A 25,678-nucleotide genomic window follows, 5' to 3' on the forward strand; every position below is an offset into this window, starting at 1 on the left:
CCTCCATCCCAGATTCTTGTGCTCCCTCCATCCTTGCAGTCACCAAACCACAGAACAGGCTGAGCTGGGAGAGACCCCCAGGATCATCCAGTGCAGCCCCTGGCCCTGCCCAGGCACCCCCAAATCCCACCCTGGGCATCCCTGGAGCTCTGTCCAACCCCTCCTGGAGCTCTGGCAGCCTCAGGGCTGTGCCAATTCCCTGGGTAGCCCTCTGGGTTCTGAGATCCACCCCTGTGCCAATTCCCTCTGGGTGCTGAGATCCACCCCTTTCCCTGAGCTCCATCCCAAACCTCCCCTGGCACAGCTCAGTGCCACATCCTCTCTGCATCCTACCTGCTCCTCCTTCATCCCTCCATCCTGCCTGCTCCTCCTTCCATCCTCAGTGTCCTGCTCTTCCTGCCCCTCTCCATCCTGCCCACTCCTCCGTTCATCCCTGGTCTGTTGCTCTCCCTGCATCCCTCCATCCTGCCTGTTCCTCTTTCCATCCTTAGCCCCCTGCTCTCCCTGCATCCCCTGATCTGTCCCACTTGCCTACTCTCCCTGCATCCCTTCATCTCGCCCTGCTCTCCTCTCATCCCTCCATCCATCCTGAATATTGTCCTCTCCCTGCATTCCTCCATCCCTATCCCTCGTTCTCCTCTCATCCCTTTCTCCATCCCGTTGCTCCTCCATCCTGCTCTCCTCTCATCCCTCAATCCCTCCTTGTCCTCCTCTCTCCTCTCATCCCCCTGATCCATCCCACTCCCCTGTCCCCCTCCCATCCCTCCATCCATCCCGGATCCCCTGTTCTTCTCTCATCCCTCCATCCTGTTGCCCTGCTCTCCTCTCATCCCTCCATCTCTCCCTGCTCTCCCTGCATCCCCTGATCCATCCCTGTCCCTGCTCTCTCTGCATCCCCCGCTCCATCCCTGTCCCCGCTCTCTCTCCCTGCCGTGCCGTGCCGTTCCGTGCCGTTCCGTGCGGTGCCGCGCGGTTCCGGGGGCCGGAGCGGTGCCGGTGCCCGGGCAGCGCCCCCCGCCCGCCCCCTGCAGTTCCCGGTGCCGCCGCCGGGGACCCGCGGCCGCCGCTGCCGAGCGGGGCCGGAGCGGCCGCGGGCAGAGCCCAGCCCAGGTACGAGCCGCGGGCAGCGCTGGGGGGATGCGGGGCGCGGGGGGGGCGGCGGCGGGGCCGGGGGGCGGGCTCGGCTCCCCCGGGACCCCCGAGCGATGCTCGGCGCGGCCGCTGCGGAGCCGCGGGGCCGGGAGCGCTCGGAGCCGCAGCCGCCGCCGCTCGCTGGCTGCCGGCGGTGCCCCTGGCTGGCACTCGGTGCCCCCTCCCCGGGCACATCCAGCCCTCCTCAGCCACATCCATCCCTCCCCGGTCACATCCATCCCTCCCCGGGCACATCCATCCCTCCCCGGGCACATCCATCCCCCCCGGGCACAGCCGGTGCCCCCCGGCCGCCTCCCGCACTCGCTGAAGGACTTTGGGAGCAGCCCTTTGCGGTGTTTTAGCGCACCAAGAGTTGAAAAACGCCACGCTCGGGCTCTGAGCAGAGCTGAAGTTCAAAGAGCGCGGGGAGGGGACGCTCGGTGTGGCTCCAACTCGTGCGGATCACCTGGGAGCGGCTCCCGGGTGCGGGAGCGTGCGGCGGGCACGGAGGAGGGGAGGGAGGGAGGGAGGGAGGGATGCTGCCCGGGGCTCGGAGGAGGCGAGGAAAACGCTCTCTAACTCGCATTCGCTCAGGCTCTGCATGGGGGAGGGCAGGGTCGCTCTTCTGGAAGGATTTGTGCGGAGTTGAGCCGGGGAACGATTCGCGCTGGGATCGCGGAGGTGCTCGCTGTGTGCGCAGCCGTGCGGGGCTGATGCTCGCAGGCTCCTCCGCTGGAGCGGCAGCGCCGAGCCCGGGCGGTGTGCGGGGAGAACTCCGCGCAGAAACCTCTCCCTAGGCCCAACTTTATTCCGGCTGATTGATGCCCAAACTCCGGCTCGGCTGCGGCTCGGGCTCTGCGTAGCTGCGGGATGCTGCAAGCGCCGCTCGGCTCTCGCCATCCGCCGGGCTGGATTCTTGCTCTGGCCAGCATTGAGACCGCGGGGTTGTGGCCCCGGGGGAGCTAACCGGACCCTCGTGGGGGTGGCTTTGTGGCCACACGCGTGTCCTTCGTGGGGAGGTGTCAGCCTGCCCGAGCATCCAGCGCCGTGCCCGCCTCCCCGGGGATGCTGAGGGACAGCTCCGCTCGCTCTGCCGCCGCATCCCGGCCGCTCTGACGGGGCTCCAGCAGCGCCCACCCCTCGGCAGATCCCCCCCAGGAGGAGCCAGCCCCCCTTTTGTCTCAGCTTTTCCCCCGGCAGCCACATCCCGGCGGGATGTGAGCGCTGCAGGCAGAGCCCTGCCCGCCTCCCTGGGCAGCGAGTTGGGGATCTACGGCATCGGAGCATCCCCAGGAGTGAGACAGAGCCTCTGCCGCCCGCCCAGCCCTGTGTGCTCGCAGGTAGGAGCGGGATGCGGCCGTGCTGGGGCTTCCCTGCCGCGCTTTACTCGAGTCTCGCATCCCAGAGGGGGAGAAGCGATGCGCAGTGAGGCTCCCACCGCGCCGAGGCGTGTTTGAAGTGTCTCCATGCGAGTCTGCCTCGCTATTGATGTGTCTGAGGCTCGGGGTTTGAAGGGAATCGGTGGGGAGAGGCAGAACCTGCCCCTCTCGGGTTCCATTTCAGGGCTGGGCCCCAGGAGCAGGGACAGAAGTTGGGAAAGTTGTGCTGTGGCTCTCTGTGGTTCGCAGGTGGTGCCTTCCCCTGCACCTGGCAGGGATGAATGCCCTGGGATGAGACAGCTGGAATTTTGGGGAAGAGGGAGCTGCTGGCAGGCTGTGCTGAGCAGAGAGTGGCAGCACAGGGAAGAAAAATGTTCTTTTTTAAAAATTTCCTTTAGACCCTTTGTGTTCTGGCTCCTGTGTGGTGGGCACAGGCTGCCTGGGGAAGGTGAACCCCAAAATGAAGTGTTTTATCCCAAAATCCTGGGATAAAGGCACGAACATCTCCTTGGAAAGACTGGTTCTTAGTGGCTGAGTTGGAGCAGCTGCTTGCAGCTTCTAGAGGCACATAAGGTGAACCCCAAAATGAAGGGTTTTATCCCAAAATCCTGGGATAAAGGCACGAACATCTCCTTGGAAAGACTGGTTCTTAGTGGCTGAGTTGGAGCAGCTGCTTGCAGCTTCTAGAGGCACAGAAGGTGAACCCCAAAATGAAGGGTTTTATCCCCAAAAATCTCGGGATAAAGACATGAACATCTCCTTGAAAAGATTGGTCCTCAATGGAGCAGCTGCTTGCAGCTTCCAGAGGCACAGAAGGTGAACCCCAAAATGAAGGGTTTTATCCCCAAAATCTCGGGATAAAGGCATGAACATCTCCTTGGAAAGATTGGTTCTCAGCGGAGCAGCTGCCTGCAGCTTCCAGAGGCACAGAGATGCTGCTGCAAGTTTCTTGCTGGAGGTTTCCTTTGCAAGCTGTGCAAGGAAAATCAGCCAAGGGCTGGCAGAGGTCTGCTCGGTGCCAAGGAGCACTCAGCAATCTGGGGGTGAGGGGAGCAGGATTTGGGGGACCTGGGCTCCTGAGAGCTCCTCAGCGCCCTGGAAGCTTTGGCATGCCAGGAAATCTCATCTGTGTGTGCTCACAGCGCTTGCAGGAAAAGCTGAGAGTGAATTTCAAACTCAGCCAGGAGCTGGGAGGGTGCTCAGCTCAATCCTGGCTGGCTGCAGGGGAGATTCTGCTGGGAAATCTCCTGGCTGTGGTGTGGGAGCTCTGTGTTCCACGTGGGGTCACATCCCTGCTCCTCCTGCTGGTTTTCCATGTGGAACAGGGCCAGGGGAAAGGCTTGGATGGAGGAGAAGCTGGGTGGGTGCAAGGGAAAGGCTTTGGGGGCAGCAGGGGAAGGAGGAAGAGCAAGGGAGAGGAGGAGGAAGGGCTGACATGAGAGATGAAGGAGCTGACACATCCCTAGGGTCAGACAGTTTCCCTCCTCCAAGAAACTTCATTTTTTTGAAGGCAATTTAAGCTTTATCCAGGTTCTGCTCAGCACTCAGCATGTGCAGACAGTCGATGTCTTGCCCTTTTTAAAGGCTTGCTGATGTTCCTGAGGTGTGGATATTGATTTTCACTGACTTTGGGGGGAGATCTTTGTGGGCAGCACTTGTTGGGGTCAGATTTTATTTACTTTTCATGCTTCTGGGCAGAAAGAAGGCGAGACAGAAGTTCTGCAAGGCTCCTCAGAAATGCTTTTTGTTCTGGGGCATGAGGTTTGTAAGGCAGCACATAAAAGGTGAGGAAGCTGTTAAAACAAGGCACCTCTTGCTGTGTGTGAACAGGAGGAGCAGCGAAATTGTGCTGAGCAGGATGAGAACAGCTTGGAGGGAGCAATCACTGAGGTATCAGCAGCTCCATGAGGAAAATTTTGTCCAGGAAGGAGATTTTGGGATTCTGGAGCTGTGCACAGGAGGATGCAAACTCCACTTTGTCACCTCAGGGCAGCCACTAATGCTGACAGGAAAAATGGGGGGCTTGGGGAGATAAAAGGAGATGTAAAACCTGTGAGGAGCAATTTTAAGGATTCCTGTTATAACTTCATTTGTGGCATGGAGCCCTCAGGGGAAGATTGTGGGATTTTTCTCTTTGTCCTGGCGCCTCTGGAAGATTTGGTTTGCTAATGGATGTGGGACTTGGTTGTGGTGAAGGAGGAGGAAAATGCAGCGAGGAGCAGACTGGGGAAGCCCAGGATGGTTTGGGTTGGAAGGGAACCTAAATCCCATCTCATTCCATGTTCAGGGACACCTTGCAGAGGATAAACCAGGGTTATTTCCATGCTGGTCACAGGGAGTGGCTGCTGGGCAGGACAGAGCTGGCAGTGCCCAGCTGAGGGCAATTAACACTGATTGGATTGCTCAGAGAGGGAGAAATGGGCCCAAGGTGTTCCAAATCAGTAGAATTGGAATAAATCAGGCATAAAATAGCAGCAGGTGTGAACATAAAGGGGAGGACACCTCTTTTTTCTTCTCCTCCTCCTCCCTGGCCATTTCCAGGGCAGAGGGAGCTGATGGATGCAGCAGGAATTTGTGCCTGTACAGAAACCAAACCTGAGGAGGAGCTGGGATATCAGGTAACTGACTTTTTTACTTCTGTGCCTGCTGGGAGGGCCTAATTATCCCTCAAAAACTTGGCTGGTCTATCCCTGGGGGTCAAATCACCACCGTTTGCATGCCCAGCAGGGAAGCCTTCCTTCCTAAAGGCTGAGGAAATAAGAGTTCAACATCTTCCAAAGGGCCTAATTTATTTGGATATTTCATTAAATCCACCCCAAAGAGACTATTTTTAGGAAATAAATAGCAGAATGTGGGCAATAAATAGCTGTGGGATAAGGGGCAGAGTTCAGTGCTGGCTGTCTTAGTTAAGCAGCAGAAAATAGAAGTGTAATGGCCGAGTGCTGATGGGAGCGTGGATATGTGATTATGTGAGGGTTCCTCACACTGAGGCTGGGCTTGTTTGTTATCTTTAATGATTTGGAGGTGGAAATGGATCAGAGCTGGGTTAGGGAGAGTGAACATGAAGGGGAAGGGGCTGCTTTTGCAAGAATTCAGAGGGAAAGCCGCTGGGTTGGAGCGTGCAGCGGTTCGGCTGCTGCAGCAGCACTTGGTGTAACTCAGATTTGAGCAGAAAAAGGGAAAACCTGAGTGATTCCTTCCCTGATAACAAATCCTGGGTGACTCTGTGGGGTTCCAGCAGGGACACGAGGAGTTGGTGTGGTCTGTGTGCAGCTGAGCAGGTCCTGAGGCTGTGTTGGGAGCCCCGGGAGATGCTGTGCTGGGCAAGAGGGGCTCTGCCCATCTCTGTGTGGCTCAGAGAGGGCTGTGCTGGGCAAAAGGGGCTCTGCCCATCTCTGTGTGGCTCAGAGAGGGCTGTGCTGGGCAAAAGGGGCTCTGCCCATCTCTGTGTGGCTCAGAGAGGGCTCTGCAGTGAAATCTGCTCTCCCCAAAGCCCCCCAGCTCGGGGATTTGCTGCTCTGGGTGCCTGGGCTGTGCCAGCATCCTGCTGGGTTTGCTGCTGTGGAATCCATCAGGGGAACTCTGCTGAGCCCTGAGCTCCTGGTGGGGCCGTCCCTGCGTTTCCCAAGGGGGTTGTTGATGGCTCAGGGATGTTCCCTGCATTTCCCAAGGGTTTGATGATGGCTCAGGGATGAAGGAGCTCAGATCAGCTGTCCTCCTCCAGGAGTGATTTCCCCCAGCTCCGTGGTGCCTCCATCCCAGTTCCTTGGGGATGTTCCCTGTTTGAAATTCAGTTTTTGAGAAGTCTGTGGTGTCTAGGTGCTGGGAGGGGGGTTGGAGAGCCCAGAGGGTTCTGCTGCTGCTGGATTGCAGCTCTCACCCCCATACCAACATTTATCCTTATCCCCATTGTACATGAGCATCTCTGTAACCAGAAACCCACCCAGTGCCTCACCTGCCTCATCCAGCACTGGGGTATTTTCATCTCTGGCTTCAAAGTCTGCAGAATTCATTTGCATCCTTCATGAGGGGGACAGCCAGGCACAGCATTTTGTATTATTATTTTTATTTTTTTTTTCTCCTCCTCCCCCTGCTTCCCCACTGGCTTTTCCAGTTTGTTTATTTGGTGAGCTCAGCATCAGCACAATGATGTGGAAATAAAGCAAAGGAGCTTCCTCTTGGCCTCCCTGCATATGCATAAATGGGAGACATAGATCATGCTGGCAATCCCCAGCCAGGCTCCAGTTAATGGAAATTCTCCTGTGACCTTACAAACCCCTCTTTGCCAGGGTTTATAATGAGTCTGCAGAAACCGGTGCAGGGCACAAACAAGTCATCCGAGGTCTCAGCCCCTGTGAGCAGAGAGCCACAATAAAACACTAATTTCCCACCCACTCACGCGTGTGCTCGGCTCCTTGAAGACTTCGCTATTTTTAAAAAGCGGTTTTTTTTCACCTTTTTGGGGGCTGTTAGGATGTGTTTGTTGAACAAGCCGTGTGGAGCAGCTCTCCCTGGGCTGTGTGATACCTGGAGCATCCCTGGCTCCTTGCTGGAGCAGTTTCAGGCCAGGAACTGAGCTGTGTGCTCACACCTCAGCTGCTCCAGCAGAAAATCAGCTTGCCTTGCCTCTGCCCCTCTCCCCAGAGCTGAGCCTGACCACAGACATCATCTGTGCCCCCTCAGGAGGGGATGGATTCCTGAAAAAAACCCCCTTGTTCAGCCTCGACCTTTGTGCAAACGTGCTGCTGAAACCACAGGGTTTCAGGTGACAGGAGCTGCTGGTTTTTGATGGTTTTTGTGGTGCTTTGATGCTGAGGGTTTGTTTGATGCTCTGTGTCCCTGCTCAGAGGCACAGGGACTGCAGGGCTCCTTGTCACTGCTGCTGGGACCCGCACAGGGCAGCTTGTCCTTTCTAAGCTGTGATCAAGCAGCAAATTGCTGCTGTGGCTGAGAGAATTGCTCTGAACCTGGCTTGGTTTGGGTGAAGTGACTGAGCCAGGGGCTGCAAACTCAGTTTATGGCGACCACTGCTGATCTGTGCACTCTTACATGAGCCAAAACTGCTTTATTCCACCCCAAAAAAGGGGTTAAGCAAAGAATCTGACCTTCTACCTGTGGTGTTTGCAGGGTGAGGTGAGAGATGAGTGAATCTGACTCCATGTTCTTGAAGGCTAATTTATTATTATATTATATATTATAGTCTGTTGTTTAGTTATATTTATATAATCAAAGTTATACCTAAAGTTATATTTATACAACTATATATTTAGTTATAATATAAACAACATATATAACATAAACTATATATATAGTTTATATTATATATATAATTTATATTATTATATAGTATTAATGATATACTAAAACTATACTACGGAATAGAGAAAGGATAAATACAGAAGGTTTTACAAGAATGATAATGAAAAACTTGTGACTCCTCAGAGTCTGACACAACTGATGGTGATTGGTCATTAAGTTAAAACAATTCACATGAAACCAATCAAACAATGACCAGCTGGTTAAAAACTGTCCAAATCACATCCCAAAGCAGCCAAACACAGGAGAAGCAAATCAGATAATTATTGTTTTCCTTCTTTTCTGAGGCTTCTCAGGAGAAGAAATCCTGGCTAAGGGATTTTTTCAGAAAATATGACAGTGACATCTGCCCACGCTGGTTGTTTGCCTTTGCTTCTTTCTGGTTTGCTCTCTGCTTATTTCCCGTTCCCTGCTCCACCTCCTGAGTGCTGTCCAGGGCTGTGTGTGCAGCTCTGGCCATCACATCTCATTTTTAGCCCCAGAATCGTTTGGGGCAGAGCCTGTGCTGGTGCTCCCCGAGCATCTGCTCCTCTCCAGGCCCCATTCATCACTGTCTCGCACGTTGCATTATTGTTCACACCGAGGGAAAGTGGGTGTGAAGCTGGAATAATAATGTTTCACACTTGCTTTGCAGTGGGTTTGACACCCAGCAGCGTTTGGACCCATCACAAAGGGAGGCACAGCTGACAAATAACAAGTTAATTACCTTCAGGGAGGAAATGACCACTGGGCTCTGTATTGCACCCACGATAAACTGAAAATCAAGATGGGGATTTTAAATTCTGGCTTAACAGGTTGGAAGGAATCTACAAGTGAGGGCAGAGCTCAGTGCAATGGTTCCCCCAACTTCAACCTTGTTCTTTCAAATGGAATTTCAGCAGGGATATTTTCCTGATTTTTTTCATAACACTGAAAATATCTCTCTAGTCCAACATCCCTTGCTCATTTCCAGAGGATTTTGGGGTTAAATGATGGACACTGATGCTGTTGTTTTAATGACACAAACGTGGAAAGAATGGAATGCTCTGTGGAATATCAAGGGTTTGGTGTTTGGGAATTGGGATCTCTTGGCAGCTGGACCTCCCTCCCAAGGGTCTCTCAGGAGATGTGGCTCTCTCAGAATTTAAAATAGGAATTTTAAATTCTGGCTTAACAGGTTGGAAGGAATCTGCAGGTGAGGGCAGAGCTCAGTGCAATGGTTCCCCCAACTTCAACCTTTCAAATGGGATTCCAGCAGGGATATTTTCCTGAATCTTCATAACACTCAAAATATCTCTTTAGTCCAACATCCCTTGCTCATGTCCAGAGGATTTTGGGGTTAAATGATGGACACTGATGCTTTAATGATATAAACATGGAAAGAATGAAATGCTCTTTGGAATATCAGGGGTTTGGTGTTTGGGAATTGGGGTCTCTTGGCAGCTGGACCTCCCAAGGGTCTCTCAGGAGATGTGGCTCTCAGTGATTTGGTCTGATGTGCCTTTTGTTGTGTTCCTGCTGGGTGTTAAATAAGATTTAAGTCTCAGTCACCATTTAGCTCTTGAAGAACATCGCAGCCACCACAAGTGCAAACAAAACTGTCAGGATGCTTGTTTATGCAACAGATCATCAGAAAGTCTGTAGGAAAAAAACTATTCTTGTCTGTTAGATAATTAATCTGCATTTTAAGAATTGTCTAAAGACATATTTGCAAGCCAGTCCATTGAGCTGCTGCTCATCTAGTCAATAATCCCATATTTAATAGTCCCTGAGAATGTATTTCCATAATGTGCTGTGAACAGTAGAGAAATCTGCATCTTTTTTTGTCTTAAGATGTCAGTGCTCGCACATTTTCTATGACAATTTTTTTTCCCTTCCCCTGACTGTGGGTGAGAAAATCCAGCCATATGAACTCCCAACTGCTGGGGCTGGGGGCAGGGAAGAGGGAGAGCAAACCCCTGGGTGAGGATCCTGGATGAGTTTTTGCAGTTTCCAGCTGGCAACAAAAGGCACCTTGGGGCTGGGGGAGTGGGGCCAGCTCCCAAAATCCCTTTAGGGTCAGGGAAGAGGGAGAATGGCTTGGGAAGGGAGTCTGGCATGAGCTGTGCTGTGTGTGGGAGATGTTCTGGTAGGAATGCTGTGGTCCTGGTGTGGTAGGGTTGGTCCTGGCAGGAGCAGGGATATCCTAGAAGTGCTGGGATGTCCTGGCAAGGCTGGGATTGGGGTGCTGGAGCTTGTTTAGCTCTCAGGATGCAGCAGGATGCTGTTTTGGGTTACAGCATGGCTTGGGAAGGAGGGTCTGTCATGAGCTGTGCTGTATGTAGGAGATGCTCTGGTGGGAGCACCGTGGTCCTGGTGTGGTAGGGTTGGACTTGGCAGGGCTGGGATTGGGTGCTGGAGCTTGTTTGCCTCCCAGGATGCAGTAGGATGCTGTTTTGGGTTACAGCATGGTTTGGGAAGAGGATCTGGCATGAGCTGTGCTGTATCATGAGGGATGCTCTAGCGGGAGCACCGTGGTCCTGGTGTGGTGGGGTTGGTCCTGGCAATGCTGGGATGTCCTGGCAGTGCTGGGATTGGGTGCTGGAGCTTGTTTGGCTCTCAGGATGCAGCAGGATGCTGTTTTGGGTTACAGCATGGCTTGGGAAGGAGGGTCTGGCATGAGCTGGGCTGTGTGTGGGAGATGCTCTGCTGGGAACTCCATGGTCCTGGCAGGAGCAGGGATGTCTGGGCAATGCTAGGATGTCCTGGCAATGCTGGATTGGGATGCTGGATCTTGTTTGGCTCCCAGGATGCAGCAGCACACAGGCACTGGGGTTATGGCTGTGCTTGGCAGTGACTCCCCTCCTCCAGCCTGGAGTTCTGGTAGCCACCATTGGATTTTGGGGTGTCTGCAGCACCTCTGAGCTGAGATTTCCATGTTCCCATAGTGATGGGTGTGGGGTTTAGGCAGTTCCCTGGGTTACAGAGGGCAAGGCTGAGTGCTCAGGTAGCCCCTGTGATAATTTACTAATCCACGCTAACGAGAGAGGGGAGTAAAACCCACACTTGGAGAGAGGAACCCCCGGGAGCTGCCACATCAAGGTGAGAAGCAGGAGCTTAATTTCATTATCTTATCAATAACTGGCTGGTCTTGTGCTGTGCTGTGAATCCTCAGGAGTGCTAATGCTATCTCAGGCTGTCTAAGCAGAGAAATAATGAATACAAGCAGGACGAGCATTGTGTGCAGCCTTGGTATCTATACCTTAAAAATGATGTTGGCAAACTGGAGGGAGATAAGGGGAGAGCCAGGGGGATGATGTGAGGGCTGTAAAACAGGCTGGAGAGAGACTGAAGCCCAATCTTCTCCTCCTCACAAAAAGGAGTGATTTGATTATTGTCCAGCAGTACTTAAGCAGGGGAAGAGAGTTCTGCTAGGCAAAGGTTGGGAGGCAGGCCATGGTTCTGTGGCTGGGTGCTCAAGCTGGATAAATCCAGACAAGAAAAAGCCATGTTTTATTTTTGTACAGCTTTATATTTAAGCACAGGAGCAAATTACCCAGGACTTGGTACATTTGCTGTTCTTTAAATTGAAATGATACATCTTGCCAGCGTTCTTTTAGGTCAACTGCAGGTTTGGAGTGGGAAAAGCTCAGCATGAGTCAATCACAACTCAAACAAGATTTTCAAAATGGTCATTATTGCCCTTCAAATCTTTCAGTTGTGTTATGAATTTTTAGGTGGGTTTTTTCTGGTGTGGGGGAGAGCAGGGATGTAAAATCCAGCAGGGCTGTGGTGTAGAAGGGATTGGGCTGCTGACAGCTGAGCCATGTGTAGGTCTTATCCAGTTAAAAAAAAAAACCAACACATTTTCTCAATGCTTTTAGGGCTGGAACAGGCCTGTTTGGATGTGTTCAGGGTGCATGAAGGGTTCTGCGTTCCTCCTGCTGTCCCATGAGGTTGACCAACATCCTGCACAGACCCGGAGGATGCTGCAGCCACAAATCCCCTGTGCCACCTCCCCGAGGAGCTCAGCAGACCCAGGCAGAGAGATTAAGAGGCATCATTACGTTCAGTGGGTGGCTGGCATGTTAATTAGGGCACGGGGCTCGGGAAGGTTACTGTCACCTCTTACCTCACCAACCTTAAAGCTGCAGAGAGAAAATGAAGCTGGAATCCAACCCAGCTTCAGCAGGATTGGGGATGGGGAGGTTTATCCAGTGCTGCCTCCTTTTTTCCACATGGAAAATAATTCCAGGTGGGAATCCCAGCCTTGCCCTGTATACATCCCCACTCTGACTCCTCTCTTTGCAGAACTGAAGGATATTCCCATTCAGAGGGTGGCTCCTCATTCTTTTTCTCTTCCATGCTCGATGCTGGCGCGCTGAAGAAAATTAAATTAGGGCTGTATCAGTACAAGGGAGAGATTACCATTTGCAAAAACATGTTTTGCTTAAGTTAGTAATATTGTAAGTGTTAATTGAGTGTTCATTGATTGCCTGTCACCACCCTGATGTAATTCTGCTCCTCCCGGGCGGGTGCCCTACCCCTGCTGAAACAGAGCTGCTCCTGCACCAGGAGCTGGCTTGGCTGTTCATTTCTTCCCCCCAGTGATTCCATTTTAGCAGCTGGATAATTAGCGTCATCTCCTCCTCTTTGGAGCCTGCTCAGCCCGCACACCATCCTTGTTCGCTCCCAAGTACCTTTAATGCTTTAATACTTCAGGGTTTTCAAGTGGCCCTAGACAAGAATTTAAGCAGGGGATGTGTTTGAACTCGGTCCAGGAGCTGTTGTCTGCCTGGATTTAGGGTCTGAGCTCCCTCTGAGCTCCCCCAGCAATTGCTCTGTTCATTAGAGGTCCTTTGTTGCTGCAGGTTCAATTATGGGAGTGAATGGTGTTTTATGGCAGTAGAGGTGGGGAAGGAGAAGCCAAAAGCTCTCTGCGCTAATGGTGTCTGTTATGTAAATGGCTCTGCAATCAGGTAATCGCACCGAGTCGTGCTGGTGACAGGACTTGTGTAATCCTTCCACTGGAGACCTTTCGCAGCCTTTTTGTGCTCTGGGGAAGCTGCTCCAGCTCCCTGCAGGGGCTGGGAGTGCTCAGGTGTGGGAGGTTCCTGTGCAGGACACACCAAGGTGAGCAGGAGCACAGGACTGGACACACCACGGCATCCACATGTCCTGGGGTCCTCCCAGTCCTATTTTAACCCAGCCAGATGCCGGCAGGACTCACCAAGGTGAGCTGCACACACCATGGCATCCACATGTCCTTAGGTCCTCCCAGACCTGCTGTAACCCAGCTGGTTGGACACAGCATGGCATCCACACCTCCTTGTGTTCTCCCAGCCCTGCTCCAACCCAGCCAAGAGCTGGAGCACAGAGCTGGACACACACCATGGCATCCACATGTCCTTGGGTCCTCCCAGTCCTCCCCAAACCCAGCCAGGAGGTGGCAGGACACACCAAGGTGAGCTGGATACACCATTGCATCCACACCTCCTTGTGTCCTCCCAGTCCTCCCCAAACTGAACCAGGTGCTGGCAGGACACCCCAAGGTGAGCTGGAGCAGGAGGGATGGACACAGCATGGCATCCACATGTCCTTGGGTCCTCCCAGTCCTCCCCAAACCCAGCCAGGAGGTGGCAGGACACACCAAGGTGAACTGGACACAGCATGGCATCCACACCTTTTTGTGTCCTCCCAGTCCTCCTTAACCCAGCCAGGTTCTGGCTGGACTCACCAAAGGAGCTGGAGCAGGGTGGACTGGACACAACAAGACATCCACACCTCCTTGTGTCCTCCCAGCCCTGTTTTAACCCAGCCAGGAGCTGGAAGGACTCATCAGGGTGACCTGGACACACCATGGCATCCACACCTCCTGGTGTCCTCCCAGTCCTCCGCAAACCCAGCCAGATGCTGGCGGGACACAGCAGGGTGACCTGGACACACCATGGCATCCACATGTCCTTGTGTCCTCCCAGCCAGGAGCTGGCAGCTCACCCCAGTGACCCCCAGCACCAAAGGATCTCCTCTCCCACACCCACCCCGTGATCTGGGATAATTTTTTCTGTTTTCCCTCCAAAGGATGAGGCTGGCTGTGCAGTTCTGCACATTGAATTATTCCTTCCCTTCCTGCCAGGTCATGCAGCAGAGCTCTGAGATTTGTGCTGGGGCTTTCCTGGTGGGAAGGATCTTCCTGGTGTGTGTTTGGTGGGCTGGAGCACCTTTGGAAAGATTAATTAACCCTAGGTGAGAAACTGATTTAACATTCATAACAGGGGGGAGGGAAATTAATATTCCTTCTGCCATGCAGAATCTGTTTAAACTCCTGCCTTCAGCTTGTCTGACTGGGAATCTCCTCTAACTTGTACAAATGAAAGAACAATTTGTTTTAGATGATGAGTTATGAGAATATTGCTCATAGACCCAGAACACGACACTTTCAATCACATCTTTATTGCATTGGTAAGGAAAAAAATGATTTTTAGGATCTTGACATGCTTATCCTTCAGAGACCAAGTCAATTATCATATTATATAAGAATTTACTCCATGGCTCTCTGGTTTCTGGGAATATCATCATGTCAAGAGGAGAATCCTGCAGAGTTGAAAGGATTGCCCAAGTTTCTACCCACAGTTGGCCTCCAGGAACAGGAAAGTGGCTTAAGAAATGTGTGGTGGTAAAAAATAGAAGTTAGAATAATTTTGTCCATTCAGTTTTTGGCAACGTGCAGCTTTTAACCTCGTCATGAGGGCCACAAGAACCAGAAACTCATTTTCCATCAGCCTGGGAAGGTGAGGGACTTTGAGCAACAGATCAGAAATCCTGAGTTGGATGAGCAAAGACTGAATAAATCCTTCTTCATAGCCCTTAGCTGAGGCCATGGGTGGAGTTGGTGTGGTTTTAGTTGTGTCTGCAGGGTCCATCCTGCTGGGGATTCCAGTGGTTGGAGTTGTTCTCCTCACTGGGCTGGGTCTTTTTGGTGAGGGATGTTTTATTTGTAGAGATCCCTGTGGCAGGGAGGAAGGAATGGTGAATCTGACTACATCTTCTCAGAAAGCTCATTTATTATTTTATGATACTTTATTATATTAAGGAATGCTATACTAAAGAATACAGAAAGGATACTTAAAGAAGGCTAGAAAAGACAATAATGAAAACTCGTGACTCTTTCCAGAGTCCTGACACAGCTTGGACCCAATTGGCTAAAGAGTCAGAACAATTCACACCAGAATCTAATGAAACAATCTCCAAACACATTCCAAAGCAGCAAAACACAGGAGAAGCAAATCAGATAATTATTGTTTTCCTTTCTCTCTGAGGCTTTCCAGCTTCCCAGGAGAAAAATCCTGGGCCAAGGGATTTTTCAGAAAATGTGAATGTCACAGAGGGACACTCTCACTCCTCATCCTGTAAAGCATGGACAAGCCTGTGCTGCTGGGATGTGGCAGATGAGCATGGGATGATGCTCCAGGAGCTGGAAATGCTGCTCTGAAGGCAGAACTCAGAGCACTTTTCTCCTTGAGCAGATTTCCAGTCACAAAAATACCCGAGTCCCATTTGCAGGCAGTGGTGTTAATGCAGTGCAGCTGCTCTGCTCCATTTGCTTGCATAAATGCAGCTTTTAGAGCTGTCACATATGCTTGATGGAGCCACTAGCCCTCACCTGCTCCTTCCTGGAGAGGCAATTCCTGGCAGGGATTGCCAAGACGAGGGAGATGATGCTTTAGTGCATATGCCAGGGCTGGGATCCCACCATTTCCAAGCTGCTCTGGATGGCTGCAAAGCCCCAAAAAGCATTTATGCAGATGGAATTTCTGGGCTGGATCACCTTGGCTCGAGCCCTCCCTGGTTCTGTAGCTTTGTTTACGTGGAGGTTTCAAGCTGAGGTTTGATCCTCCTATTATTGAGGTTATCTTTTTATGCTGTTGCGTAACTCATTAGTTCCTTTTACTCCTTTCAACTTTGCCATGACTAATGAAGAGTTTTGCTGCAGCTTCTTGTGGGGTGAACACCTAAAAAGGGATTTTTAGTGTTTGATTTTTCCTTTCCCATAGTTGGATACTGCAGGGTTGGTGTTTTCTGTGGGAAGCTGAGCCTCCTTTATTTCCCCAGCCCAGGGGGGAGGGATTTGGGAGCTTCAGGAGTTAAAGGAATGATTCAGAGTTTAAACCGGGGTTCTGTCTCCAGGATGGATGTGCTTGGGGTAGCCTGGGCTCATGGAATATGACCCAGCCCATGGGATGATCTTTAAATCCCTTCCATCTCAATTTTTTTGTTATTCAGTGATCTTTCTAATTAGTGCATCCCCCTGTTGTCTCCTTGGCTGAGCCAGAGCTGTGTTCTGTGGGACCACCAGGAATGTGCTGCCTTCAAGGAAGGTTTCGGCTCCTTTTATTGCCATTTCTGGGCACTTTGTGCCTCAATAGACAGCTCCAGTGTAGGGAAGAGATGATGGATTCTTCCTCAAAGGAAACTCTGAAGCCTTGAACCTGTCAAGGTCTGGGCTGGTGTCCCTGTCATTGTCCCCGTCTGGGATCATTTCTGTGCTCAGTTCTGCCCTGGGTGATTTCCCAAGGTCATGGGCAGGGCCCACACCTGTGCTGGGCTCCCTGGAGTTGTTTCTGCCTTGGCTTTTCTCTCTCTCTCTCATGCACAGAGCTTTGTGTTCCACACCAAGGAGCTCAGCAGCTGACCCAGGGTCTGTCGTGCCATCTGTTTGAGCTCATCCCTGTGCCCCCAACTCTGCCTGGGCTTATCCTTCCCTGGCACTGAGGGTTTCAGAAATCAGGCGAGCCTGGGAATGCTCCTGGAGTGGGCAACCAAAAAAAAACCAACAAAAAAAAAAAAAAAATAAAACCCAAAACCCGCCCCCCCAAAAAAACCAGGAGAGAAACTAAGAATATTTTAAATAAATAATTCTCCCTGGGTTCTGAAGCACAGCTGGGCAGCTTGCTGAGCTAAATTCAGCTTAAAAAATAATGAAATTCAGGTTTAGGATGGTGGCCCGGCTGGGCTCACTGGGACACCCTTTGGGTTGGGAAGAGCAGGTGGATGTTTGGCTTCACTTTCCTTCCACTCCCTCCTCCAGGAGCACTGGGTCTGTATATTCAGAAAGGATGGGTGAGAATTTGGGTTCCTGTGACCCTGTTTTGCCCCTCTAAACTGTGAATAATTGGAGCTGTGGACACAGGTAGCTTTGGATGAGCAGCTGTGAATTTTTCTATCAAAAATTTCAAATGTCCTTCCTAAAAAGAAGAAGAAAAAAAAGACTGTGTAAAACAGATTGAGATGAATCTTTTTTTAATTAAAGGAAGCTGTTGTCTTGTGTACTTGGGTGTTCCCACGGAGATGACGAGCTGCTGAATTTTAATTCACTGCACATTTTTTTTCTTGTTCACTTTCCTCCAGCTTCTCCCCATGAACTTTGCCCCGTGGGTGGAACCGGTGCTCCCCTTGTTAGAGCATCTAAAGCCTCTAATTATCAGGGAAATGGCTGAGAATTATCAAACCAGCTGCTGTGCATGTGCTGCCTTCTTGGTTCCTTTTTTTTTCTTCCTAGGTGTGGATGAAACTCCTTAATTTAAACAGCAGGGAGATGTGATTGGTGTGGTTCTGGTCTGGCAGAATGAGCTGTGCTGGGGTTTCAGTGTTTTCCTGTCATGTTTTTATTCCTGTCCAGGAGAATTGTTCTGTGTTTGGGGTAATGTTATTTTGCAACTGGAATCAAGTTACACAGATTTTTTATTTTTTTTTTAATGTGGAGCCGCTGGGAGCAGTTAGTCAGTGAATACAAAAAAGCACCAGCCCTTAATGATGACAGGGAAAAGTTCTTTATGGGATCTGGGAGCAAAAGGCAGGCAACAAATGGGTACAGCCTGCAGAGGCTCAGCATGGAATCCATCAGGGGAGCAGCACTTCCAAATAATTGCATCTGCTTTTGTTAATGTCTCAGGTGATGAGCTGGGAGCTGCTGGCCCATCCTTCCTGGGAACGGCGCCTGCAAGGAGGGGAAAAAGTAAAGAGAGATAAAGGAGCACACCAGGGGTGTCACAGCGTGATGGAGAGGTCTGGAGGGATGAAAAAGGACAGGGAGGTTGTGCTGGAGGCAGTCCCTGATCCCAGCTCCCTGCAGCACCTCTGGCACAGAGAGCAGGGAGGAAAATTCACTGTATTGCTCCTTTTCCCACCCTGTGGGAGGGTGATGAGCTCCTGAGGTCCTTGTGCTGCTCAATGTGGGACATGCAGGCTGGGCTGGCTGGTTTAGGAGCACTGGGGGTGTCCCTGTGCCCAGGGCTGGCCTGGGAGGCTGCAGGACAGGCTGGAATGCTGGGCAATGGTCAGAATTGGAGAATGCTGTAAGAGAAGTGCTGAGGGCAGCACCCAGAGCCGATCCAGGCTTGGCTGGGTGTGCTGGGGGTTTGTTCTTGTGCTGGGCTAGTCCTGGTGAGTTTTTTGGGCTCTGCATGAGCTGTGCTGGCTCCAGCCATGGCATGAGCTGTGTGGTGCCAGCTGGGCTGTCCCTGTGCCCCTGGGGTTGCGGGGGTGCTGGGACAGTCTCCAGGGACACCCCAAACATGGCAGGACACACAGCTGGCCCTGCAATTGGTGTTTGGGGCCAGCCAAGGCCAGGGCACAGCTGTGCCCAGTGTTGGAGCTCACAGTGACCTGGACTGGGGGATCAGGGCAAGGACCATCAGCAAAGCTCCATTTCCCCCTGGATGGGGCACAGACAGCTCCTTTCAGCACCTGCTTCATGTTCTGGGAGGCTGGAGAGGGAAATCTGTGTGTGAGGAGGGGCTGGAGCACAGATGTCCCTGCCCAGTTTGTGCCACTCACTGGTTGTGGTTACTGGGAGAGCTTTGCTCTTTTCCCTTTTGATCCCAGCATGTTCCCATTTTTTCCTCCTCTTGAACAACTCATTTATGTGGCCTTGGTGGTTTATAGGTCCCATCAGGGTTGTGACAGGGCACTGCTTCCCTCTCCTCTTCCTTCCCAAGGTCACAAGGCAAAATTTCCAAGGTGAGAACTCTCACCTGCACTTTGGGCATAAAAATCCCCTTTGAGCTGAAGGCAATGAACGTGCCTGAAACAGAAACTGCTGCTTTGGGTGCCTGGATCTGGGTGCTCTGTGTAAAGGAAAATCAGGGCTGTGGACATTTGTTTAATTTGTTTTATTTGTTCCCGTTTAATTTTGGTTGCCGGTTTGGGATTCTGACCCGCAGAGCTCCTGTTTGTGCAGGGCCATATGCAAAGGTCTGGCTGGCAATTCAGCAACAGCAAATTCCTGAGCTGGGCTTGCAGAGGGCAGCTCAGATAAGCTGGGCCATCAGTTCTGTGCTGTAATGTTTGATTTATTAATGCCTGCAAACCTGAACACAAGCCCCCAGGAATCAAAGAGAAACAATCTCCAAAGAAAGAGAGAGAATGAACTCTTCTCAACAGCAGAAATTGCAGCAAGAAAAATTGAGGCTGGACATGGGGAAACATTGTTGAACAGTAAAAATAGTGAAGAGCTAAAATAGATTGCTAAGGGAGTTTGCAGAGGATCTGTCACTGGAGATTTTAAAGAACAGATTAGACAAATGGCTTGGAAGGATTGAGCTTGTTGGATGGACGGGAGGACTAACAGAGCTCTTCATTTACTGCCTGCTTCCCAGGGCTCCTCCATCAGTGTCACAGCCTGCACTGCCCTGTGCCAGCCTCTGTCCCCACACAGGGAGCCCCAAACTCGGCCTCTGTCCCCACACAGAGAGAGCCCCAAACTCGGCCTCTGTCCCCACACAGGGAGCCCCAAACTCGGCCTCTGTCCCCTCACAGAGAGAGCCCCAAACTCGGCCTCTGTCCCCTCACAGAGAGAGAGAGCCCCAAACTCGGCCTCTGTCCCCACACAGAGAGAGCCCCAAACTCGGCCTCTGTCCCCTCACAGAGAGAGAGAGCCCCAAACTCGGCCTCTGTCCCCACACAGAGAGAGCCCCAAACTCGGCCTCTGTCCCCACAGAGAGAGAGAGCCCCAAACTCGGCCTCTGTCCCCACAGAGAGAGAGAGCCCCAAACTCGGCCTCTGTCCCCACAGAGAGAGAGAGCCCCAAACTCGGCCTCTGTCCCCACACAGAGAGAGCCCCAAACTCGGCCTCTGTCCCCACAGAGAGAGAGAGCCCCAAACTCGGCCTCTGTCCCCACACAGAGAGAGCCCCAAACTCGGCCTCTGTCCCCACACAGAGCCCCAAACTCTGCCTCTGTCCCCACACAGAGCCCCAAACGCGGCCTCCGCTGCCCCTGAGGCTGGCACAGCCCTGGGCACAGGAAATTTGGGGTTTTCTGCCTCTCTCGGTGCTTTGCTTTGGCCTTGTGGCCACTGAGCCAGTGTTGGCAATAATGCACAGATTTAGGTTTTATTAATTAATAATAACTCTGGCATCTGACCTCAGGGAAATCATCTGAACCTCTTGAGCACAGGCCAGGCTTCCAGCAACAAGTAGAGGCCTCCTTGTTAGGGACTGAGATGAGTTTTTTGGCCTGTTTCAGTCCATGGTTGATTAGAGATTGTGCTAATTATAGAACAACAATGGGTTGGAAAGACCTCAAAGCTCATCCTCTGCCATGGGCAGAGACACCTTCCACTACCCCAGGGTGCTCCAAACCCCATTCAGCCTGGCCTTGGGCATTGCCAGGGATGGGGCAGCCACAGCTGCTCTGGGAAATCCATCCAGGGCCTCCCCACCCTCACTGGGAAGGATTTTTGAATGTGGTTGTGCTCCCTGTGATGTGCAGTCCATCCTTCCCCAGCTGATTTATGTAAATTGAGATGGGTGTTATGTGAAAACGTCATCATCTCAAGGCTTTCAGGGCCCTGGAAGGCAAAAAAAAAAAAAAAAGGAGAAAAATTTTGGAGAATTAAATATTTCTCACTAGGGTATGCAAAATCTTTTTTCTGTTTAGGAAGGTGAGAAATTAAAATTGCAAAGCAGGCGGCGAGGGAGCGAGTCGCTGTGCGTGGCAGGGTTGGCTGGGTCTCCTCCTGACTTCACAGAGGCTGGGAGAGGGAATCAGCAGACAGACAGAGCTCCTTCATATGCAGAGAAGCCTCCAAACCCCGTGTGTGGCAGGGCTGTGGCTTCCTGTGCATGTGCAGGGTAAATTCAGCTCTCCCCACGCTGTGTGTCTGCAGCTCTGTGTTTTTCCCTGGCCTCTGTGGTGTGTGATAGGGGAGTGCTGAGAAGTCAGGGGGGAGCCCTGTGTTTGTATGTCCTTTCCCCGTCTGTTTTCATCTGCAAAAACAGCTCCAAAATGGACTGGGCAGCGAGCTGAGCAGGTTACAGATAAAAACCCCAATTTATAAATCCATCAGCATGGGGAGAGGGAAAGGAGGGACAGGCAGGGGTCGCCTGGTGGTCTGCAGAGCTCAGAGCTCAGCTGTTCTGGGCAAAGCTCAGCCCTGAAACAGGAAAATCAGGGGGTGTTTGATTTGATGTGCAGAGACTGCATTCTCTGTCTGACAGGGCTGCGTTAGCACTCTGGGTGCACAAAGCACAAATTATTCTCTCTCTCTCTCTGGAAGAAAACCACTTCTGTTCAGCCTCTGCTGGCTGCCCCAGGCCAGGCTTGGCAGGAGATGTGGCTGAGGCTGTGTCACCCCAACCAGAGGGTGACACAGGTTTGGCTGCTGTGGGCAGGACACAGGGCTGGGGCTGTGTCACTGCAACCAGAGGGTGACACAGGCACCTGGCAAACCTTGCTCTGCTCTTGTGTTGCACATCCAGGCCCTCAAAGGTGGGAAAAATCTCTAGTAAAACCTGGGGGGCAAGCTGAGTAGTGACTGCAGAGAGGCACAGGCTCAGAGATGGGTCCAAAGTGAAGAGCTAAAAGAGATTGGAGCAAGGTGGCCAAATGGGAATTGGAATCCCAATTTCACAGTGGCCGGCTCACAGTTGTTTGTGAAGGTGCCAGGAGTGATTTTACCTCTCCCTTTGCTAATGTGGGAGCTGTGCAGGCTGAGCTGGCCCTGTGAAGGACGTGGGGACCCTGTCCCTGTGTCCCCAGGGTGATGGCAGCGGGTGCCAGGAGCAGCCCCTGCCCTCCCCTGAAGCACGGCCCTGGCAGCTCCAGTGCCTCGGTTACTCTGGCAACAAACTGCAGGCAGGCAGCACCAAGCAGCTGAATTCAGTCCCTTGTTCCAGCAAAAAAATGCTCTCATTGAGGGGCAGCCCGAGCCAAACCCCCCTGCTGAAGGACCCAGTGCCCAGAGGGACACTGGGGAGTTGGGGTCTATCAGCAAAGGGGTATCAGGGACAGAAAAAGGTGATACAGACTCCATATCAGAAGGCATGAAAAGGCACTTTTTTATTAGAAATGCACAGTTCTTATAGAAACAATGGTAGACCTAAGACTTGATGGCCTTTAGGGATTTTCTCTCACCTATTGGTCAAGAAGGGACAGCTCCTTCTTGTAAACATCTTTGACAAACAGAGATTGTGATAATAATTGTTTTAATTCTTTCTCTGAGCTTTCTTAGAGATCTTCCTGGGAGAGCTCTGTCTCTCTCTATTCACAGGATGTGGGATTTCCACAGGGTGTGTGGGAGGAGTTGTCCCCCAGAGCTGTGTCCCCATCAGGGCCACCTTGTCCCTGGTGTTGGGAAGTGTCTGATGGGCAAGGATGTGGGGGAGAGAGGGAGATGTGGGGATGAGCAGGGATGTGGGGAAGAGAGGGAGAGTTGGGATGGGACAGGGATGGGCAGGGATGTGGGGAAAAGAAGAAGATTTGGGATGGGCAGGGATGTGGGGAAGAGAGGGAGATTTGGGGAGGGGACAGGGATGTGGGGAAGAGAGGAAGATTTGGGATGGACAGGGATGTGGGGAAGAGAGGGAAATTTGGGATGAGCAGGGATGTGGAGAAGAGAGGGAGATTTGGGATGAGCAGGGATGTGGAAAAGAGAGGGAGATTTGGGATGGGCAGGGATGTGGGGAAGAGAGGGAGATTTGGGAGGGGACAGGGATGGGTAGAGGGGAGCTGCTGGAAGGGGTGGCACAGGGAGAGCCAGCAGCAGTGTCACGGTGACAGAGCCCCGCGTCACCAGGAGCTGGGAATTCTGCCCTCATCCCAGCAGGAGCAGCAATCCTTGCAGGGCTCCCCTCCCTCTCTGCTTGTTTGTCAGCTCACAAGGGGAACAAAAGCATCCGTGGCACCGGGGATGTGCTGCTGCTGCCTCTCTGGGATCCAGCGAGCTGCCCAGAATGATAATTGGGTGCTTTTTCATTTTTTTTTGAGGAGCTAACAGGCTACTGCACAAAGTAATTAACTGGACAGATGGATCCAGCAGAATTTGTAAACGTCGACAGCAACAATAAGGTCTTTTTTTATTTTTTTTATTTTTTTAAAGGCCTTGTGTCAGCAGAAGGGCTCCAGGTTGGGGCTGGCTTTCAGGGAAGCAGCTGAAATAAATGAGACTTTAAAAAATTAATAATCTTCATGGCTGCAGATGATGCAGGTGTCTGGTGGTGGCAGTGAGGACAGCCAAGAGATGGGGGAGCAGAAAGGCCAGGATTTCTGTGTAGCTGCTTGTGTATATATATTCATTTTGTCCATGCAGAACATCTCCTCTCTGTGCATATAAAGGGGAATTTACTCACCAAGAGTGTGAGAGGACTGAAATAAAAATTAGGTTGTTGCAGCAGCAAATCCAATCCAAGTGGTTTTTAGATTGTTACCTGTATTCTGGGACTACCAGATTTATTTCACCTTGTCTGCAATGGGTGATTCAAATGCTCCTTTTGCTGCAGCCTGGCAGCTTTTGGTTCAAGATGTGTGGTTTGTTCCTCGCATTTTCTCACCTTTCAAATGTCAGGTCCTTGCTGTGTAACCCATGAACCTTTTGAGTGGTTCCTTTGCTGGTTTAATTGGGCAGGTTGTTGTTCCCTTTGTGTGCAGAAGTGCTGGTCACTCCAACCTGCTGGGCTTGGCCTTTCCATCAGGTGCCCAAGGCAGATCAAACGCAGAGCAGAGGGCAAGGCAAGCTGCTCACACACAGAATTATGGAATGGTTTGGTTTGGGGGGACCTTCCAATGATCCTGGCAGCGTTTGGTTCAAGATGTGTGGTTTGTTCCTCACATTTTCTCACCTTTCAAATGCCAGATCATTGCTGTGTGACCCAGGAGCCTTTTGAGTGGTTCCTTTACTAGTTTAATTGGGCAGGTTGTTGTTCCCTTTGTGTGAACCAGCAGGACGTGCTGGTCACTCCTGGCTGCAGTGACCTGCTGGGCTTGGCCTCTCCACCAGGTGCCAAAAGCAGATAAAACACAGAGCAGAGGGCAAGGCCAGCTGCTCACACACAGAATTATGGAGTGGTTTGGCTTGGAGGGACCTTAAAATGATCCTGTGCCACAGGGACATCCTCACTATCCCAGGCTTGGGGCACTCCCAGGGATGGGACAGCCATGTCTTCTCCGGGAAATCCATTCCAGGGCCTCCCCACCCTCACAGGGAACAGCTTTTTTAGTATTTCATCTAAACCTCCTGTCTGTCAGCTCCAAGCTGACATTTGTTCCCCTGTCCTGTCAGCAGGTGCCCTTGTGAGCAGTTTCTCTCAGGCAGACGTGCCTGGGCCCCTCTGGGCCGTGCTGTGTGCTGTAATTAGTCTGACTTCAGCAAGAGTGAAGTGCTGCTGTTGATTTATCTGCGTTTATTGGCTCGGGGCTGATATTGGTCTGCTCAGCAAGGCTTGGAGGATGTTGTCCTCCAGCATCAGCCTCCCAGGAGACATCTGTGAGCAGCCTGTTCTGCCTGTCAGCTCCGTGTAAATCACCCAAACACCCATCCCTCACATCCCTCACAGCTCACACGGCCAAGGACACTTGTTGCAAGAGTGTCCCTGGGAGTCCAACAGGTTTTTGGGGCTGCTGGCAGCTCCAGCCCTGTTCCTCTTGTGTTTGCTGTGTTCCTCAGATGAGGAAGGAATGATGTATTTGATTCCATGTTCTTAGAAGGCTAATTATTTATTAATTAATTTATTATTTATTTACTTTATTATAATAAAATGAAAAATAATATTTTTATTTATTTAATAATAAAATAAATAATAATATATTATTTTATGATACTATATTATTTAAAGAATGCTATACTAAACTATACTATAGAATACAGAAAGGATACAGACAGAAAGCTAGAAAGAATAATAATAATTTGTGACTCCTTCCAGAGCCTTGATCAGCTTGGCTGTGATTGGCCATTAAGTCAAAACAATTCACATGAAACCAATGAAACAATCTCCAAACACATTCCAAAGCAGCAAAACACAGGAGAAGTAAATGAGATAAGAATTGTTTTCCTTTTTCTCTGAGGCTTCTCAGCTTCCCAGGAGAAGAATCCTGGGCAAAGGGATTTTTTTTACATAAAATATGAGGGTGACATGTTCCTGCTCAGCTGGGGATGGTGCATCCCTGTGCCAGCCCCAGAGGAAATGGTTTGGTTTTCTGAGTGTTGTTTGCCTGCTTGTTTGTTTCCAGCAGCACAACCGTGGCCTCATTAGGGCTGGGATTTGTGTGGTTTGTGCCCCCAGGGCTCGGGAACATCACAGGGGCTGGGAAGGGTTTGAAGCTTCACCCAAGGAGAGCGTCCCTCTCATCCTCTCCAGGCTCTTCCTTTAATTAGCAGGCAGGAATTGGGATGAGTTGTGCCAAGTGCAGGAGTGGGGGCATGTGGGGAAGGGAACTACACAAGAATTGGTGCTGTGTGAGTGTGGCTGAGTTCATTAGGGAGAGGGGAAAGCAAGAGGAATCTCCAGAATCCCAAATGACCCTGCCTGGCTGGAGCAGCCTCCCCCTTGTCACAGACATCTTTTATGGAAAGTCTTTTCCTTAGGATTTTTCCTCCTGAAAAGCTGGGAAGCCTCAGGA

At 51.5% G+C, this 25,678-nt stretch overlaps 1 protein-coding gene across 1 annotated transcript in view; it reads left to right on the plus strand.

The window, feature by feature from the left end:
• The first annotated feature begins 2,035 nt into the window (after positions 1–2,035).
• GRIK4 (glutamate ionotropic receptor kainate type subunit 4) overlaps positions 2,036–25,678 on the plus strand; it is a 201,509-nt gene continuing 177,866 nt past the window's right edge. The window contains exon 1 of the mRNA XM_054291409.1: positions 2,036–2,471. The gene's annotated coding sequence lies outside the window, so the exon portion shown is untranslated. The remainder of the gene's footprint in view (positions 2,472–25,678) is intronic.

Source organism: Melozone crissalis, unplaced genomic scaffold (genome assembly GCF_028551555.1).
Source record: "Melozone crissalis strain CALT ecotype California unplaced genomic scaffold, PUWL_Pcris_2 ptg000092l_1, whole genome shotgun sequence".
NCBI classification, from domain to species: Eukaryota; Metazoa; Chordata; class Aves; order Passeriformes; family Passerellidae; genus Melozone; species Melozone crissalis.